At 43.4% G+C, this 16,957-nt stretch overlaps 1 long non-coding RNA gene across 2 annotated transcripts in view; it reads right to left on the bottom strand.

Annotated features, from left to right (window-relative positions):
• LOC119867072 overlaps positions 1-16,957 on the bottom strand; it is a 34,198-nt gene that overhangs the window by 7,077 nt on the left and 10,164 nt on the right. Inside the window, exon 3 of one of the 2 annotated variants that reach the window (XR_005382414.1) lies at positions 2,427-2,570. The exons of the other annotated variant lie outside the window; for it this stretch is intronic. This is a non-coding gene — a long non-coding RNA (uncharacterized LOC119867072). The remainder of the gene's footprint in view (positions 1-2,426; positions 2,571-16,957) is intronic. 2 annotated transcript variants of the gene reach the window in all.

The raw sequence follows: 16,957 nt of genomic DNA, 5'->3' as shown, positions 1-16,957 counted from the left end.
CCCTGATCGTCTGCATGGCCTCAGGCAGGTTCCTTCATGTTCTTCCATCTTCACTCCAATTTCATCTTCTCAGCGAAGCCCTCTCTGAACACCCTATTTATACTGTATCCAGCCCCCTCCCAGCATTCCTGCTCCCACATCTTCTGTATCTCTCAGTCCATACCCTTCTCATCTTCTGATTTACTATGTAATTTACTTATTTATAATGGTTCTTTTTCACTATCTGTCTTTTCCAACAAGAAGTTTAACTACAGAGGTGCCTGGGTGGCTCAGTCAGTTAAGTATCTGCCTTCAGCTCAAGGCATGATCCTAAGGTTCCTTGCTCAGCAGGAAGTCTGCTTCTCCCTCTCCCTCTGCCTTCTGCTCTCCCTGCTTATTCTCTCTCTCTCTCTCTCTCTCTCTCTCTCTCTTTCATTCTCTCTCTCTCTCCAAATCCAAATGGATCCAAATCCAAATCCTTGGATCTCTCATCCAAATCCAAGAAGTCCTTGGATTTTTCAAATAAATAAATAAATAAAATCTTTAAAAAAAAAAGTCAGCCACGCAAGGACAGAACTCCATTTTTCTCATTGTGTCCTCCATTCCTAGATCAGCACCTGGTCCACAGTAGGCACCCTACAAATATTTGTTGAAATGGAAAAGATGCTCAATTTTTCTCAACTTCATGGTTCATCAACTGTGACACAAACTTACTGTGTGCACAGAGTCTACCTAGCACCTCTGCGTTACCCTGTGGGCCTTGAGGGCACAAGGGAACTGATGAGAGTGTGGCACTCTTGCCAATCACTGTGCTGTAATACTACATTGGGTCTCTGACAGGAGACTCATGTCCTCTTCCAGCATCCATGGAACTGTGGCGAGCCAACCTGTTAGTTTTTGAGTATGGTACCCTCTACAGATCCCTGACAATGGCAAACTAGACATGGAGAGTGCCCGCCTCCTCTACTCCCTAACAGAATTCCTGCAGCTTAGGCTTCTGGGTGTGATCCACTCAGTCACAACTTTTTTTTGCAATTTGATGAGAATGTTGTTGTTATTGTTGTTTTGCTTTTCTCAATATCTCACTTTCAGAAAGGGGGAAAGCTAGGGAAAAGTAACTTTGAGCACATGGCAAGGAGTGTCTGTTTCATCTCCCAAGACAAGCTTGGCAAAGCTGGAAAGCTCTTTGTGTTCCAGAAACTTCAAGCCAACTGTAAGAAGAAAAGGCAATGTTTATTGTCGCTGGCTTTGTGCCTCCCCAGAGAGGGTTGTGTTCTGCTTCAAAGAAAACCCTACCACAGAGAGAGAAACAACTGAGATATACAATCCTGTGTGTAATAAAGGGAAGGTGCTCAGAAATGTCCTTGAGATGACAGGGCCCAAGGCTATGCTACCACAGAGGGGTTACCAAGACCACCTGGGCATCACAATCAGAGGGAAGGCAGCATTTCCATTCATGCTGAATGTGGGCACAAAGTTAGGTTCTCAAAGAGTTATTAATTCAGTATTTGTCTTAATTTGTCATTCTCTGAGGTTTCCCTAAGGGCTGAATGCCTTAGTAAAAAGATGGGACCTCCTTTTGCCACACCAGGAAGAAATATTTAGCAATCTATTAAAAAGACACTTCCTGTTTCCAGATCCAAAATTTTAAGTGTCTTACAAAGTTCAGCTTCTGAGATGGAGCAATAATGGTGCCAGCATGCTGATCTAGCACTCAACCCTTGACCTGAGCGAGAGCACAGTCTTCCATGCAACCACTGTGCCCACACCCAATAACACACAGATAAAACATATCACACACACCATGTCAGCAAACTCCAACATCTATGTTCCCGTCAAGGTGGGAACTTGCCCTGCCATTGACCAGGAAAGGAATCTGCTGACAGTCCAAACAGATGCACTCTGCACATGCAGAGCAAAGCACAAGTTAAGTAAAGACATACTGTTAGGCCAACACTACCTATTTTTCTGCTTGGCCACATGGCAAAAGAACATTCCTGTTCTACTAAAACTTCCACTTAACTTTTCTCATAATCTTCAGCATGGTGGACCTTGGTGAAGACATTCAGCTCAATCATGTGGCAAGAACTAACCTTCAACATCAAGGAGATTATGTTTCCTTTAAGAGTAGTTAAGAGTCTTTTGTGTCAAACCAAGCATAATGAAGATGCTTCCAATAAGGGTTACCAGAGCAAGCAGCAAGGGGACATTCTAGCGGCTATAGAGCTAACCGGAAACCCTCCAGCATCCATTCTAGCCAAAAATTGTTCTCAAGATGCCTTTGTCACTTTGCCTCCCTATGTGTCCATTCTGCTGAACATGAAAATTTTGTATGTTTAATGGTATTGAGTCATAGGAGGATTTGGGGCTGGCAAGGCACGTGGTATAATAACAAGAACATTGTGCAGAGAGACTCAGCTGTAGCACCAACAAGTCCAGGAACTCACCGTGAGATCTTGTGCTTGGCCATCTGGTTTAGACATCTGCAAACAGACCTGATTGGATCAGCTCTCCAGGGCCCTTCCAGCTCAACAAGGAGATGATCCTTCTTGGTGTCAATCTCATTGGGTAAATATCTGAGCTCTTTGGAACTGTGTATGAGAGGTGAGGGCTGCATTACATTCTTTTTATTTTTTTTTTAACTCCTACATCCAGCCCAGGCATCAGCCAATACCAGTAAATGTTTTTAAATGATGTTTATGAAGTGAATGTAGATGTGCAGATGTTTTGTAAAATTCAAAAAGGGTGCTCTAAATATGTGTAAGCCCAGGGTATAAGGCAGATTTTAACCTTTTTAATAAACTCCTAAATTCAGCTAATTATTGTGTGTGTGTGCTCTCTATCCTGAGGGGAGGGGAAAGTAAAGAAGCCTGATTCTGACTTCCTGGCCACGTGACAAGAGAATATGACTGTTTCATCAAAACTTCCACTTCTGAAGGTTTCAGGTAACAGCGACTTCACTGCATGTTGCATAAAATCTCGCATACTGATGTTGAAGAGATTGACCTTCCCTCAGGTCCTTCTAAATAAGTTTCTTTTTACATTTAGCAGATTTCTAAGTTTGTGCTGGTAACCCTTTTGTGAGAGTCACAGAAAATTGACTTTTGTTGTTGTTGCCACCATTGGTAACAAGGCTGGTGTCTGTATGTCCTTGGTGGGTACAGCCCCAGTGACTCATATTTGCCAGGACGTCACATTTCTCACTCTTGGAAATGTACACCAGTGTTCTGTAACTGAGGCTCCTAGAAGGCCAGCACTTCTGATGCTACCCCAGTTCCACCTGGGTCAGGCCAAACCATCAGGACCTTCTCCAAACCCCTATCCCATCTCCTGCCCTCACTTCTAGCAGACAGCAACCAAGAAAAAGCTTCCTTTTCCTACACACACCGCCAAACTCTTCTGAGCCTACACCCACCCTTACTCTTGCCTTCCTAGGGCAGTAGGAAAAGTGTCCCCCTCCTACCTGCAGCTCATCTATCCATCTGTAGTCTGGATCTCAAACTCTCCCACCTTTATAAGACCCACACTCCCCTGTTCAGTCCTATCTCTTCTCGTTTTCATATGTAAAAATATTCAAGTCTTTCACATCAAGAAAAAAAAATCTCTCCTTCAATTCTCCACTCACTATAGGCACTGCCTGTCCCCATTCTCCTTGTCAATGAAGCACCTTGAAGTGTGCACCAACGTCACGTGCCCTCACCACCTATTTTCGTACCCTGAAGTTGACTTCCTCAAAAACATAGAAGACTTCCTTGAGCCCTGGTCCCATGGCCCCTCAGTTTGGTCAACTTCCTCCATAGCACTGGAGAAATTTCTTCCTGATTTCTGGTTCTTCTGCATTTTGGGATAAGTCTTCTCAATTTTATTGATGAGGTTCTCATTCTCCAAAGCTCCTTTCAAAAGTGTATTTTCCCAGATGTCCACCCTCACCCTTGTGCATTTATTTCTCACCCTTGACTATTTTATTTTATTTTATTTTATTTTTTCACCCTTGACAATTTTAGTATCCCATCTGCAATCATAGCTTTAATTATCATCTGCATTCTACTGATTCCTAATTTATTTCTCCAGCTTGAACTTCTACACTGAGTTGTCAGTCCACATCCAGCAGCCTCCTGGACATCTCCATTTAGACGTAGCATGCAAAACTCAAAATCAGTCTACTCAACACTGATGACTATGTATGACCTCACTCCTCCTGGCTCCCTTCATCCTGAGTCCCTATCCCAGTTATAGCTTTACCATCCAATCCAGGACTCTCCTTCACCTCCACAGCTACTAACCATGTCTCTTATCCTCTCATACTTCCCCCATGCTTCTTAATCTCTCCACAACTGCTCTGTTCTTCTTCACATGGATTATCGCGATGACTTCCTGGAATAGGTCTTAGTATCTCCAATATTATACACTATCGGATCTCACCCTCTATACCAGTGCCATACTAGCCTTCTTAGCATGCAATTTTCATTGAGAAATTTATTGCTTAATATTTTTTAATTATTTTCTATTGCCTTGAATAAAATATCCAAACTCTTCAGTATGGCATTTAAGACCATTCATCATCTGGTTCTCATCTAGTGTAGTCTGCCTAAACTAGACTACTCTTTCATCTCTATCAACACCCCCTTTATCTCCCACCATACTCTACACCTACACGTACACACACACACTTTTCTTTCAGTTTCTTAAATACTTGAAATGAGTCTCTCATCCTCATGACTTTACACATGCCTGTTTGTCTACCTGGAACCTGTCTATCCCCTTTTCCATTTGTCTGAATAATCCTTGCCCATCTTTATGAGCTCAGCTCAACTCAGAGGTCACCTCCTGGTACATAATTATTCCTTTTTCTTCTCACACTCTTGAGCCCAAGGAAGAGACAGGCTCACTGACCCTGGAATTGCCTGCCTTTGCCTCTGTTATGGCACTTACCACTCTGAATTATAACAGTTTGCTTAGGGTTTGTGTCTCTTCTCAGCCATGAGCAAACACTGTCTGCACTTCATCTATGACTCCTCACATCTCTTTTACTCAAGTCCTCTGCCCATCTTCTGGCTTCAAATATCTGTACATGTGACTCATTTTGGAAGAACTCTCTTTAGTTGCTGGAGCCACTTTTTACATACAAGTGAAGAGAGCAAGAGGTGCCTGGGAGTTTATGTTCTGGGATGAAGAGACCTTACCAGTGATTGACTGGCATAGGGTGTGGAATCCAAAGTGCCTTGCTTATGAGCAGGACAACTACCCTGCTAAGCTGTACCTTACCCTTCAGTTCTCTCTGAGATGAAAGTCTGAGCGCAGGACTTTGAAGTATAATGTGTTTCACATCTTCCTTATTCTTTTCTAGCTTGGAAAGGGCAGTGAATCATGATCAAGATTCACATACATCATTTTGCTCTTCCTGCCCCAATGCTGAGGTCCACAGATCAGAGAGCCGGAGTAACAAATGTACCAACATGGGGTCCCAAGTAACAAAATATTGTCTAGAACAAAGGGACTACTGGGGTGCCTGGGTGGCTCAGTTGGTTAAGTGTCTGCCTTCAGCCTAGGTCATGGTCCTGGGGTCCTGGGATTGAGACTCACATTGGGCTCCTTGCTCAGAGGGGAGCCTGCTTCTCCTTTTCCCTCTGCCTGCTGCTCCCCCTACTTATGTTCATTCTCTCTCTCTCTGTCTCTCTCTGTCTCTCTGTCTCTCTCTCTCTCTCTCAAATAAATAAATAAATAAAATCTTAAAAAAATAAACATATAGAAAGAAGGGACCACTAATGGCAAAGAAAGTGTGACACTGGGCACATGATGATGGGTCTACTGGTCCTACAATGTGTATAAGTAATAATAGAGCATGACAATGGTATTTTGAAGATGTGGCTAAGATTTTAGAATGGAGACAACACCCTATGAAGTTGGGGGTACTGTGGTCCTCCAGGATGTAGTACATATCTTAAACCAACAGTCATTATATGGTACTAAGATCCCAGTGGTAAAAGACATGGATCCAGAAACCAAAATTTGGAAGGAATGACCTTACTGACCATCACCTCCAGCAACTCACAAGGGAATTTGTGATTTTATCCCCAAAACTTTAGGTTCTACAGATCTAGAGGCCACTTACCAGAGGAGAGCTCTTTCCAACAGGAGACATAGTAAAAGCCATGTTAAACTTAAAGCCATAGCTGCTACCTAGTCATTTGAGGTTCTCTCTAACAGCAGATCAGCAGTACTTGACCTTGATCATCATAAGGAGGCAGGGTTTTCATGTCCCAAGTGCAGAAAGGGATGTATTCACCATGCAGTTGATTCACTAGGGCATCTCTTGGTGCTCCCGTGCCCATTTTTAACTGTGCTTGGGCAGTTACAACAACCACAGCGATAGTCACCAGAGGCTCCATCCTCAGGGATGAGTGTCTTGGTGACTTCGCTAAACAAACCACCCAGTCCAGCAGAAGTGATAGCCAATGGCAAAGGTTATCTAGAATGGATGCCAGAGGAAATAGATAACAAACATCAGATACTGCTTTGGGATCACCTACAGCAGCAGGGGCTACATTTTGTCCCACTAACTCTCTTCTTATAGGGTTTCCCACAGAAATTGAACTCAGTCCCAGTCTTGAAGAAGCCATGATAGGCTGGAGGGAATGTAACGTGAAAAGGAAGTAAATCTAGACAGAATATGGGCTGGACTATACGGACATGTTGGCGCTTCACCTAGACTCCTCAAATATCTTCTTAATCTTTCCAAGTGCCCACACATCAGCTTTGGTGGGCTGCTCTCCTAGAGGCAGCCCCTACAACTTCTATCAGTGCACTGCTCTTGAGCTCCTGGGATTACCTTTCCTACAAGCACAGAGAATCAACATGCCTGGAAATTAACATTTCCTAGAAAGAATTTAGCCAGTGATCAACAAGCACAGGACTATGGAAGTCCAGCTCCCTTGCCTCCATATGAAGCAAAATCCAAACTGCAGTTTATGCTCCAAAACTCCATGAAACCATCTAAACTGGGACTTTGCCAGATATCACTGCTTCTTCTTCCAACTTCCTTCCCCCACTCTTGCTTTGCTTTCTTCTGGTAGCATTGTAATAAATTTTTTGCATATAAATTTACATCCCAAGTTCTATTGCTAGGAAGGCATACCTAATGCCGGGTCTCATATTTCGTTCTACCCCAGTACCTATCCTAGTGCCTAGTATGTATTACATGCTCAATAATATTTTTGGGGGGGATCCCTGCATGGCTCAGTGGTTTAGTGCCTGCCTTCGGCCCAGGGAGCAATCCTGGAGTCCCAGGATCGAGTCCTGCATTGGGCTCCCTGCATAGAGCCTGCTTCTCCCTCTGCCTGTGTCTCTGCCTCTGTGTGTGTGTGTGTGTGTGTCTAATAAATAAATAAATAAATAAATAAATAAATAAATAAATAAAATCTTTTAAATAATAATAATATTTGACAAGGGAGTCAAAAATACTCAATGGTATAGTATACTCAAGTATACTCAATACTCAATGATTCTATTTATTTATTCATTCATGAGAGAGACACACAGAGAGAGAGAGAGAGAGAGAGAGAGGCAGAGACACAGGCAGAGGGAGAAGCAGGCTCCATGCAGGGAGCCCAAAGCGGGACTCGATCCTGGACCCCAGGGTTAATGCCCCAAGCCGAAGGCACACCCCAACCGCCAAGCCACCCAAGCGTCCATGTTCAATAAATATTGGGCAATAAAGATATAAATGAATAGGTAGGGGATCCCTGGGTGGCGCAGTGGTTTGGCGCCTGCCTTTGGCCCAGGGCGCGATCCTGGAGACCCGGGATCGAGTCCCACGTCGGGCTCCCGGTGCATGGAGCCTGCTTCTCCCTCTGCCTGTGTCTCTGCCCCTCTCTCTCTCTCTCTCTCTCTTTCTCTGTGTGACTATCATAAATAAATAAAAATTTTAAAAAAAAATAAATAAATGAATAGGTAGCATCACAGATGTTAATACCTTTTTTCTTATTATTTTCATTAAGGAATATTATTATAATTATAATTATGATTATGATTAATCTTATTATGATTTTTCCTGGGAGAAGTTTGCTGATTGCTTTCTGAACTTTTCCACATGTGATGCAAGTAAATCTTGGCCAAAAGTAAAGGACAAAGCATAAGCTCAAATCCTTTTATTTTCTTTTATTTTTACCTTCTTTTCTTTTTTTAATTAAATAAATTTTACATGTAACATTGTGTAAATTTAAGATGTACAGCATGTGATACATTTATGTCTTGTACATTTGATACATTCCATTGCCATTGTAATATTTGTCACATTATGTACTTCTAGTACAATATTACTATCTATATTCGGTATACCATACATTAGTTCTTTATGGCTTATTGAGTATATGGCTTATTGAGTACTTGTTACAAGTTTGCACCCTTAAAGGTCATCAATCTTTTTTTTTTTAAGATTTTATTTATTTATTCATGAGAGAGAGAGAGGCAGAGACACAGGCAGAGGGAGAAGCAGCTCCATGCAGGGAGCCCCACGACTCAATCCTGGGTCTTCAGGATCAGGCCCTGGGCTGAAGAGGGCGCTAAACCGCTGAGCCACCTGGGCTGCCCAAAGGTCATCAATCTTAACTCCTACCCTTCACTCCCTAGTAGCCACCATATTTACTCTCTGAAATGTAAAATGCTCTTCTGCATTCTTAAGGTGACAGAAGTCAGCTTTGGAGAATCTGCTCCGAAGCTGACCTGAGAGCCTGGGGCAGGCAAATGGGAACCAGTGTGAGAGCCCAATGATGTTGTCTCTAATAGAAAGTTAGGTGGAAGCTTGTTCTGCATTAATCTTGCCACCACCACCATCACCCCTCACCACCCCCCCACCACCCTGGCCCAGGCCTTCTCACAGATGAAGAACTGATAAGACACTGCTAAAGCAGAAACTCCACAAAGGATATTTTTCATTTGGATTGATAGGCTTGAGGAATAGGTAAATCAGTCAGGGCTTTGAAGTCAAGGAGAAGTCATTGGTTTCTTCAGCAGGGTTGGACTCAGCTAGGAAGCATCCAATTTTATAGTTTGTCTTTTATCTTTGACAACAAAATCCTTTCCAGGTTTATAACCTAATGAGGATTAACATTTGGACCAACAGTAAAGGTTTTCAAATACAGAAGATGAGATATTTATAGGTCTTGCAATACATGTGGAACCTTTAACATCATTTCCAGAAATCTGACTTTGGTTTTTTTTTAAGGCTTCTTTTGTAATACCCCACTTTGTGGCTGATTCATCCTTCCAGCTCCCTGCTAAGAGAAACTCAATATTGCTAACACATGGGGCAAGAGATTGTTGACTTGAGTTGAGCACAATATTTTTAAAAAGGGCCAAAAAAGATGCCACTTCACACAACGTTATCATGAGCTAGGCTTTGGGCCAAAAATAGTAAATATAGGAAAATGGGCTTCATTAGAACCTGCCCCATTATACATATGGAAACCACTAAAGCTTGAGCGCACAGCACACCAGGGTCTTTACATCAAGCAGTTAATCTTGAGACTTAATGAAATAGCTCAAAGAGGTCTTACTTTTCTTTAGGTCATTCCAAAGACTGAGTTTGCACTGACTTGCACACGTGCACTAACCCTCCTGGAATCTTAAAACATAGTGATTAAGGGTATGAGATCTATAGTCATATTACTGGATTTGATTCTGGACTCTACCATGGATAAGCTTGTAACCTTTGGGCAGCTTGTAACCATGGATAAGCTTGTAACCTTTGGGCAGTTTCTTCCCATGTTTCAATTTCATTATATGTAAAGCATGGAAAATAATACCAACTTCTTTCAGGGATGTTGGAGTATGGAATGATTTAACACATCTAAAAGGCTCAGAACAAGTGTTTGGCATGTATAGGTGATTAATAAGTGTTTACAATTGTGGTTAATTATTCCTTTGACCCACGTATATAAGACCATGGATGCCGAGTAACATCTGTCAATGGAGAACGTCCCAACAAGCATCCCACTCATTTCCAAACACTATTTCAACATTTGGACTGAGAAGGGTCATTTTGTTATATTTGTGTATATATATATACACAGCATAAGGCAAACACTCCCAGGAGCTTTCTATTTGGTGAATGTCCATGGTACTGAAATCAGTTCTTAGCCCAAGAGCATATATGTAAGTGTGCTTAATCATGTTTAAATGTTTAATTATGCAGTGCCTTTTCAATTTTATATCATGTCTTCTGGTGATGTGAGCCAGTTTGGTTCATAAAACTAATTATATCAACATATATTAAGGAAGAAGGAGGAGGGGAGAAGGCTGTAGAGGGGCTGGAGAGGGATACAAAGAGAAGCTAATTAAAGCCACTTCTTAAAGGTTGTCTACCAAAAATGTATAAACGGCAGCATTTATGGGGTTAAACTTCAAAAGAAACTGTTCCACTATCACTCTAAAAGAAGCATGCTTAAAAATTTTAAGTAGTCATTAATGTCATGTAGCTATGTGTTCTCCTGTATTTTCTTATTTATCACTCTTAATAAAAGTAGCAAAAACAAGTTCTTGTTTCTCAAATGTTATATCTTTCCTTTAATAGCCAAATTATATTGAGTAATGCTTGACTAAACACATATAAGCATCCATTTGGACCCTGGCGGCATATGAAACGGTCACAGCACACCCACTTGGAACTCGTTCCTTCTTGCAGCCTCCTCAGAGTCCTGCTTCCTTTCCCATCTTTCAGCAGTGAGGTAGGATTTACGGGGCTTCCATGTGAAGTTCCACAGAGAGCTTCTATAACTCCTATAACCTTTAAAAGAACTTTACAAAACTGGCAAGACTTCACTGAAGTCATTGGTCAGTGGTTACTGACCTCATACACTAGAAGGAAAGCTGTATGCAGCCAATGGTGCATGTATAGCAAATTTGAAGATTTGCATATAGTCACAGACAGACCCTTAGGTGCCCCACCTCCCTTGACCCTTGCCTTCTGCTATTTATTATGTCTTTGTGCAATCCCCTTCCTCTGAGTGTAGCCAGCACCTGTGATGTTCTTTCTACCAACAGAATGTGGCAAAGGTGATCATTGGTCACTCCCATGATTAGGTCATTTAAGACTTGACCTTGCTCACCACCTCGCTTTCACTTTCCTGTCAGCCTTTAGGAGGTAGATGCCATGCTGTGAACTACCCATGGGGAGGACTGCATGACAGGGGACTGTGGGGAGGCCCTGCAAGCTGAGGGCAGCCTCCAGCCAACAGTTGGTCCTCAGTCTTGTAGGTACAAGGAAATGTGTTCTGCCAAAAACTTGAACAAACTTGGAAATGCTTTCTTCTCCCAAAGAACATTTGTATGAGATCTTAGGTCCTGTCAGTCCCTTCATTACAGCTTGGTGAGACCCTGAAGCTGGGAACCCAGCTACCTCCCACCCCAAACTCTCACTAACAAAAACCATGAGACTATGACTCTGCATTGTCCTCAGCCGCTTAAGTTACACAGTGAGAGGTAACTAATACACATATTAAGAAGCCTCAGCTATGTACAGATGTAACTATCTTGTTCCTCCATAACTGAGCTCAGCTTCCATTTAAATTGGTGATTAAAAATTAAAACTGGGGGTGCCTGGGGTGCTCAGTCAGTTAAGCATCTGCCTTTGGCTCAGGTCATGATCCCAGGGTCCTGGGATCGAGCCCCATGTTGTGCTCTCTGCTCAGTGGGGAGTCTCCCTCTCCCTCTCCCTCTCCCTCTCCCTCTCCCTCTTCCTCTCCCTCTCCCTCTCCCTCTCTCTCTCTCTCTCTCTCTCTCTCTCTCAAATAAATAAATAAATAAATAAATAAATAAATAAATAAAATCTTTAAAAAATTAAAACTCATTCCAAGGAAATTAGCCACTTCCAATTTAGGACTCAGCCTGTTGGGGGTAAGTAGTTATCCAAATGAAGGACTCCTTCCTGCCCCTTCTTTGTGTCTTTGTGGTGACCTAAGTTCTGGGAGAGGAAGTTCAGGACAGGCTAGCAGGGGTGAGGGTTGGCTTCCAGCCCCTGCTACAACCTAGATCTCGGTGAAGCTGCCCCTCATGGTCTTTCGGTGTTCTATGCTGACAGCCAGTGAGTGCTAAGGCCCATGGTCCCTGCGACAGCCACTATGTTCCCCTGTTCTGACTTGGTGGGCACTCTGGTCCCCCTGGGGGCCTGCCCCTCCCTGGAATGTGCGGGACCTTGAGATTGCCTTGGGACCTATCTGGCTAAATACCTGCATCAACCTTAGGTCATCTATTTAGGATCTGTTTGCAGTGTTTCCAGATTGTTCTTATCGGGATCCTCAAACCCCTGTGCATGATTCTTGCCTCTTTAGAGTTTAAAATTGCCTCCAGGAGTCTTCTCAGACAGCTACAAACAGCTCTGTTCTAATCTCGTTGCCTCCAAAGCACCTTGCTTGTTGAATGCTTACTTTCCTTTGCAAGGAGTGGCCTTTGCATTACATTCTGTTGTCTTCTACAGAAATCAGGCTTATTTTATTCTCTCTGTACTCGGTCCTCCAAGCTTTCCTGCCCAAACTCACAAATCCTTTTGTTTTTCAACAAAGCCCAACTCTTACATATCAAAAATCCCTTGGTTTGTAAAGATATTATCTTTACAGTGAATTTCAAGAACCACTTTTGAAACTCCAAGTAAAAAATTTGGCCTTAAAAAAAAAAATTTGGCCTTTATGCTAGACAGCGTCACCTCCTCCCTTGAAATCTGAGAGACATAAAGTTGCCTGAACACTTGTGGAAAGACAGGAGGAATGGAGAGGACAATATCAAGATAATCATATTATGCCACATATGGCCACGTGTAAGTGTAGAGTGGGAAGATTATGTCCCCCTCAAAATATGTTGAAGTCAAAAAATATATATATGTTGAAGTCCTAACTCTGGTACCTAAATGTGACCTTATTTCAAAACAGACTCAAATTTAATTGAAGTCATAATCCACTAGAGTGGGCCCTAGTGTAATATGATTGTTCTCCTTAGACACTGACACACAGAGAAACAACCATGTGATGCTGGAGGAAGATTGGGGTGCTGCATCTATAAGCCACAGAACACCAAGGATTACCAAAATCATCAAGAGCAAGCAATAGATTCTCCCTCAGAGCCTTCAGAGGGAACATGGCCCTACCAACACCTTGATTTCAGACTTCTTGCCTCCAGAACTTTGAGAGAATAAATTTCTGTTGATGTAAGCCACCCAGTTGGTGCAACTTATTAGGGCAACCTGAGGACACCAATATACACAGCTGGACAGGGTCTGGTCACTACCACACAGTGACAGCCTGCTCCACCTCTCTTCTCCACCACCAGACTCCAAATTCCATGAATGTTCAGTTATCATCCTTCAGACTCAAGTAAGTGAACACGCAACAAACATATCCTGATTTAAGTGACAAAAAGATTCGTTAGCTCAAGTCAAGATTTGGAGAATGGATCCGATCAGCTTTAGGAGAGCCTGGGTACAGGTTCTCAAACACTTAGTATCACCTTGCAACTTTGTCTTTTTCTCCTCTTGTCCCTCATCCTTCAAAGGTCAGCCTTTCCACTTGGGCTATTGATCCCATCCTTTCATTCCTTCTTTACTATTGACTTCCAGTAATTATCCTTTCTTTTTTCTCTGTCCACCTAATCAGTCAACCACATAATCAATTTTAATCCTGAAAACTCATTTGGCATTGGACAGGGTTGCATGGTGATTAGGAGCCAGTCTCCCAGCCAACCGTTAGCTCTGTGTTCTTGGGTGAGTTATTAGCATCTCTGAGCCTCATTTGTAAAATGAAAATAATAAAACTAATCACCTCACAGTGTTGCTTTGAGAATTAAGTTGAAAGGCATTTAGTACATGCACCTCAGTAAGTTAATATGCATTTAAGTGGAGAGTAAGACCTGACAAACAGTAAGTACCATATATGTGTCCCTACTTACAGAAGTAGCTGTATATCATGCAAAGTCCTTTTAAGTTAATAGTAAAACCTTTCAAAGCAAGCCTGCGAGATACACTTATCATTCTCAGAAGTTACACAATGAAGAAAATGAAGCTCAGAGAGATTTGGTATCTTGTCCAAGATCACCATGTTACCAAAAAGTATAGCCAATATTCCAAAATAGGTTTCTCATTTCTGAGTGTGGAAATCTCTCCCTTTATTTGGGTCTTTCTCCTCTGTGTTCCAAAACGCTCAAGTTTCCCTGGCCTAAACATATCTTTCCCTCCTGCTGCTAGATTCTGAATGTCCCCCGTAGGCCCTAAAGCTTCTGTCATCTGTCCCCACTTCTATTTAGTAAGATCTCGTAGAAGTGGCTGACACTCAGCACTCCCATATTCCTGATCCTTGCTTACTTCCCAGCCCTTTACAATCTTGTTTTCTTTCTACATCCTCCCCAAAACACTCTCTTGAAGGTCAGGAAATATCCCTGAGTGTGGCATCAAATGGCCTTCCCAAGGCCCAGCCTTCCTGACCACCTGGAGAGGGGCACCTGTCCCTGACTCTCCTTTGGAATCAGCTCTCACCCATGGTTCACCTGTTGTCTTGGTATGTTTGAGCTGCCATGCAAATGCCACAGATGGAGTGGCTTAAATGACACTTGTTTCTCACAGTTCTGGAGGCAGAAAGTCCCAGACCAAGGGGCCCACAGATTGGATACTTGGTGAGGCCTCCTTTCCTGGCTTCCTTCTTGCTGTGTCCTCTCATGGCCTTTCCTCAGTGAGTAGACACAGGCATGAGGACCTCTGGTTTCCATTCTTAATCTGATAAGGGTGCTAATCCCACCATGGGTTTCCACCCTCATGATCTCATCTAAACCTAATTATCTTCCCAAAACCCCATCTCCAAATATCGTCATATTGGAACTTAGGGATTTGACATATGGATTTGAGGACACACAGATATTTAGTTCATAACACTAGGTTCTGCATCTCTCTTGACCTCCATCTGGGATTTTAGAATGTGATGTGTGCCCTCCTTCCCCACTGGCTCCATAGCCGTCTGCAGTTGGAACTAGAGGATGCCATTGCTTCAAAACAAAGTCACAGGTCATTCGGAAAGAAATAAGAAAGATGTCAAGTTCTTAACATCTGAGAGCGATTTTTTTTTTTTTTTAAGCAATAGCTCCAGGAAAAAAACGAAGTGATTTTAAAAATACTTGCTTTTCCTGAGAGAAAAGTAGTCTTTAAACCAGAAAAGAGATGGGAAAGGAAAATAATTAGATGTGTACAAGATGTCTGAGAAGGAGTCATGAACCCACCCCAGAACTAGCCCCAAGGGGAGAAGGTAGCCTCTGATGTGATGGGGATCAGAGAGTTGAGGAGACGTGGGGGCCCATCTGCATGGAATGCTGAGCCTAAGAGCACAGGGTCAGCTCACAGAACCCCCACTCCTGATTGACTGGAGAGGAAAGGAACCTGAATATTCACTGTGTTTACTGTGAATTAGGGAGATTATGTTTTTGCTACTGGCAGAAAAGGGCCTCCAGGGAGACAAAGTAAGTTATATGACCCATGCATTGATCCACGCAGTTCTGGAAACTGATCCCTGAAAAGCTATGGGTTTTGGTCTGATGCTGGTCCTTAACATCCACAAGGAAGAAGACCGTGAGTGGGGAAGGAAGGATTGGTATCAGATGGGAGAGAGCAAGGACAAGTGGAACCCACATGCTAGAACCTGAATCCATGAGAACATGGGAACCTGTGTGGATCTCTGTTTTGAACACGGCTTCTTTACCTCACTGGTGAGGGGAGGAATACAACCGCAGGGTTATGGGATGATCAAACACATAGCACCTGACACTAGACAGGTAAGACTGGCAGCAGCTTGTTAGTCACGCACCCTCACAGCCAGGGGAGGATGACACGACACACCATGCAGGGCCACGTGAGGGTTACACTCAAGAACAGAGTGAACAACCAGGGCTGTGTGAGCAGGCTTTGTAGGATCAGGAGGACATGGTTGGCTTGTTTGAGTAATTCTGCAGGCTGGCAGGGAACTAAATCCTGCTGCCAGCAATGAGCAGGCTCTCTGCCTGGTCCCCATGATAAAGAGAGTGGTTTAGCTAGGGGACCTTATCCACAGGAGCACAATGGGGAGGCAGGTTTGCAGTTACGCCATTGGAGGCCCTCCTGTGTTTTCCCAGGGGTGAGAGATAGGCCCTGTCCCTGTCTGTAACAGGTGGCAGGGTATCCTGCAGAAAAAGGTGGCACTTTTTGTGATGGAGCCAAGCCCACTCCCATCTAGGAGCTGGAAAAGCAGAGTGGACATTCAGTGGAAGCCACCTCAGCTAAGCCAGCAGATAAGGACAATGTAAACAAGTGGTGCCTGGATACTTTACTGACCTCCCAAAGGCTGAAATAACATGGTTGTTGCTTCTTCTTTACCTTCAAAATTTCATGGAAATGCCCCATGGCCCAGTTTAACTCGACTGTACACATGGAGCTGGATCCTGGGAAACAGCTGCCACTTGGCCATGTCAGAGTGGTGAAGCCACCATACAACCCCCGCCTTTCCCCCAGGTCCAGAGCAAGTCCCATGTCCTACAGGGGAAGGCTCTCCTAATTATCTCAGCTGAAAATGATCCCTTCCTCCTGGGAACCTTATCCTTAACACCTTATCCTTCCCCAATAGTGCTCCTGATTCTGTGCTACACAACTATTTGAAATTATTTTGCACCTCCCCTGATGATAATTAAGCCACTGCCTGCAACCTCTTGCCATGTGTCACCCCTAAACCTCCTCTAGTGCCCCAGAAAGTAAGCATCATCATCCCCATTTTGTAGGTGAGCAACCACAATTCAGGGAAGGTGAGAAACTTGCCTAAGGTGGTGACGTAGGAAGGAGCAGCAGGGTGAGTGTTGTAGCCAGACTTCTCGGATTCTACCTTGGGCTCCTTCCCCAGTTGTCAGGTCCCTGAGCCAAGGGACTGAGCTTTATCTGGGTGACTTTCATAGCAACTAGTTCTGCAGCTTGGATAGGATCAGAATG

This window comes from Canis lupus, chromosome 31 (assembly GCF_011100685.1).
Source record: "Canis lupus familiaris isolate Mischka breed German Shepherd chromosome 31, alternate assembly UU_Cfam_GSD_1.0, whole genome shotgun sequence".
NCBI classification, from domain to species: domain Eukaryota; kingdom Metazoa; phylum Chordata; class Mammalia; order Carnivora; family Canidae; genus Canis; species Canis lupus.
The sequence above is the reverse complement of the archived record's forward strand: the minus strand, read 5'-3'. Positions and strand labels throughout refer to the sequence as shown.